Genomic DNA, 4,482 nt, shown 5'->3' on the forward strand with positions numbered 1-4,482 from the left:
TCATCATCTTCATCAACGTCGTCATCATCATTTTATATTAGTGTTGGTGGTTGCAGTGGCTATTTTTGTGTAGAATATGTTTGCATATGTAATTTTAACGTCTGAAAAAAAAAAACTTTCTGTCCTGCAAGTGTAAACTTGGACTGCGTTAATTTGCGTAAATACATTTTACTTGCAAATGAACAGTTTATGTAGCTAGGTTTCAGTGTAGCGTCTAAATTTGTCAAATAAAAGGGCAACATAGGTTACGGATCCATAATGAAATTCTAGAGAAACAATTCGTTTAGTTAGCTTGATTTATTTATGAAAATGTATTTTATAGATTTGATCTCACTGACGCCAGTGTAAGTGCATTCAAAGTTAATAAGGCAGCTGCATAAGTAACACTCACACATGAAACAGTTTTTCAGATGAAAACCGAAGCATTAGTCCAACCACAAGACCAAATGAAGGCCAAAAACGTGTGATATTAAACTACTTATGTGAAACCTAATTGCAAGATAATGTAAAAGTACATAATAATGCATTATTACATTTGTTGATTTAAAGCCAACAGAATGTAAGCCATAACATGCACTTATTGACTTGTTTTATAAAACAAGATATTTAAAATACACTGTTTTAAAATAAGACTTCATATCTTATGTTAATTTAGCATTTCATGTAAATGAAAGGAAGGCTGTTTAGATATTTTACTGGAAAAAAGACACATACACTGCTTAAAATGCAGTATGGACTTTTTTTATTATTTATTTTTGCCAATGTTTTGAAAACATCTCAGCAAGCTTCAGATATAACTGAACAAAAATATATTCATAAAGCATGGACAAGAAAGTATAATCCCATTGCAAATTCATAAAACTTGTTAATTTCAAGCCAGTTTCTGTTTGCTCTTATTTTAAGATTATGAATAGATCTGTGTATATGAGTGTATTAATCAGTCTGCCATGAAATGCTTTTTTCTCTCTCACACCTTTAGAGGAAACTGCTGTATGCCCTTCCAGCATCTCCATGTGACCTCTGACCTTTGGGGAAGCTGTGAGTGACCTTTATCTTCGAATCTGCAAAAACTCAGTAGAGCAGTCAGACATGCTTGTAAATAATGTTAATGCAATTAAAAGTGCTTGCTAAATTGATTTTGCTTGACCATCATAATCTCCCTGATATACAAATATATCACAATCTACATGTTAAATTCTTATTTAACTCATGCACCTTTCATGCAGCTTCATGAACTTGAGGGGAGCTGACTTTATACATTCATTCAGAATCAGACTGTTGCTTACAAGTCAATGATAAAATGGCTTATAAAAGTCAAGCTCTAAATAGTAGGGTTAGATGTTTGCAAATGCCACCTGGATTGATATTTTGTTTCTTAATTAAATGCAGGCATTCATACTTTTAAAGGTGACATAAGGCCCATTCACGCCAAGAATGATACTACCAGGTAACTATAATTCTAAAAGTGATCAAACTCAACTCTAAAAGAATAGCAAGGACGCAGATATCTTTCAGCGTTAAAGAGTGAAACGTCCATTGGTGGACGCTATAGTTAATTATCATTGGCCTAGTTATCCTTAGTTATGGTTCTTGGTGTGAACGTGCCTTTAATGTCTAAATACGGTTTGAGCCACTGCTCGAGTTTAGTCACTGATTTTTGTTATAGCATCATGTTGATATAGCATGACAAATCCATATTAGGCTAAGGTACTTGCGCCGCTTTTACGCGTATGGTCATGACCTTCCCTCTCATCTTTGTTGCGTAAAGGCATGTGAACATTTCAAATGGGTGTTTTTGTTATAGCCGGTGCTCAGAGCTCACAGCTATTGTCTGTAGATACACCCTCGTTTAACAGGCAGCTCTGGATACCAGTCTACATGTGGAACGCATTTCTTATCGCCATCCAGTCCACTGCTAACTGCTCCCCGCTGCATCAGAACCGTCATTTCTGCTTTGAAACGAATAACAATGCAACAACAAAGGCCTCAGTTTTCTGTGATAAGCGCTAACATAAAGAAATTATCTAGCTACGGTAAAGGCTCATTTAGCCAGCAGTATCTGTGCGATTAGCAGAAATGACAGGTAGTGAGGGGATATTTGAGGAGATTTTAAATGAGTTCAGTGGCGGAGAGTCCGCTTCAGGTGGAATAATGTAGCCTACTTACTTCAAAGCTGCGGTGTAGGCGCTATTGGCAGAACTACAAAGGGACAGACTGATAAGAATAGTATTTTTACCCTTTTGTATCCTTCATATGTGTAGATGTAAATGCACTTTACTTTATGTATATTTAATAAAATTGCAACATTTGCCATTATTTCTTACATTGCTCCAAATATCATATTGCCCCAAAATTGATTTCGACACTTCAAAAATTTCTTAAAGAGGTCATATGATGCGATTTCATGTTTTCCTTTGTCTTCGGGGTGTTAAAAGCTGTTCGTGCATTCAGAAGATTTGTAAAGTCGCAAAGATTAAAGTCTCAAACTCAAAAATATATTCTTTATAAAAGTGAATGTTCAGCCACGCCTTCCTAAAACGGCTCGTTCAAACATGCCCCCACATGTCTACATCACTGTGTGGGAAGATTTGCATAACACCGCCCAAAGAAAGAAGGCATAACTTCGCCGCCATGTCGTGCAGACGCTGTTTCGTTGCGAAAGCCAAACTACTTTGTTACTACAACTACAAATCAGTGGTTACGTTTTATTTACAACACTGTTCCAGAACAGTACAACCCAAATATTCGAGTGTGTGGAGCGCATTTTATGGAGGAAAGTTTCCTAAACCTGGTAAGGGGCGTAACATTTCCGTCACACGCTTGAGGTATTCGGCCAATCACAACACACTAGATAGCTGGCCAATCAGAGCACACCGTGCTTTTCAGAACCTTGAGCTTTGTAAAAATTGACACATTTCAGAAAGGCTGGGCATAGAGGAGCAACAATAATGTACAGTATGTGGAAAAATGATGTTTTTTTAACCTTAAACCGCGTAGACACATTGCATTACACCAAATACACAAAATAATGTGACCCCTTTGATGTTTCCATTGGGCTAAATATTAAACCTAGTGGCATTTATTTAAAAAAAAGGAACACAAACAAACACCACAAAAGACATTTGTATGTTTTAAATAATGAAACAGTATATATACCGATGATAAGTATTTGGACAATGGCTTTCAAATGTTAGTGAAACATGTACGTTAGGCTAATCGTGGCTGTGTTGATATTCGTAAAAACATTTACTTTTAAACAACAAATAACGGTTGAATAAACAATAAGTTAATATCATGAACTTACATTTTAGACGCAAAATTTGCCAGTTATTTTGTATGGTTTCGCTCCGCCAACGAAAACAGCTCCAAATAAAGCCACAGCGGCTGTGATCCGAACAACATTCGTTAGTTCCCCGGTGAATTATTGCTTTTGAAAGAATCGGTTGAGTGAATGATTCAATGATTCACTCAAAAAAAGGCTGAATTGGAAATAACATACTACCATACTGTTCTTGCTATTTCTACAATTCCTTTATTTGCCAGAAATATGTTTGGGGGACTGGAACTAACTTAACATGTATACTTTAAAATATTTATAGTAGGCTACCAAGAGGCAAACAGATGATGCTTCAATTTTAGATTTTTAAGAAGTCTGTTACTCTCAAATTCACATAGGTGTAGCTTTTCACATTAACAATGAACATGTTCCACTAGTGTCACAATACTTATACTCATTACTCATAATACAACATTCATTTTAATCACTTATGTATCATTGTTTTATCATTAAAAAACATCTTTATGTGAAAAGTGTATTTTTTCTTTTAAATAAATACCACTTTCTGATACTTTGTTGCAACTGTAAACACTTTTATCTGTGACTAAAGTGTCCAAACACTTTTTTTGGAGCTACTGTAAGTTTAAACAATTATATTTTTCGGGGACATGAATGAAATGGCACTTGACCTTGTGGGCATTGAGGGTTTTGTATGCACAACATATCATCATATTTGAATAAACAATGCCATCTCTGGTTATCTGTTGTTGTTGGTTTTTTTTATCAATGTGTTTTGGATAAAACATTTTAGTGCATAATTGACACTTCATTTAGCATATTTAACTCAACCTTGCAATATAAAAACATTTACAGTTCAGTTCTCAGAGATCATTTGACTGAAATGCCAAATTCAATCCAAAAGCCTAAACGAACCATCTGAACAGAATGTACAGAAATATCGCTCAAATAATAAAATACATTTATTTATAATTTTTCCACAGGGCGTATGAAAATCTTGACTTAAAGGGTTAGTTCACCCAAAAATGAAAAATCTGTCATTAATTACTCACCCTCGTGTTGTTCCAAACCCGTAAGACCTTCGTTCATCTTTTGAACACAATTTAAGATATTTTTGATGAAATCTGAGTGCTCTCTGACCCTCCCATAGACAGCAAGGTAACTACCACGTTCAAGGTCCAGAAAAG

Source organism: Sinocyclocheilus rhinocerous, unplaced genomic scaffold, assembly GCF_001515625.1.
Source record: "Sinocyclocheilus rhinocerous isolate Xijiao unplaced genomic scaffold, SAMN03320098_v1.1 scaffold78, whole genome shotgun sequence".
NCBI classification, from domain to species: domain Eukaryota; kingdom Metazoa; phylum Chordata; class Actinopteri; order Cypriniformes; family Cyprinidae; genus Sinocyclocheilus; species Sinocyclocheilus rhinocerous.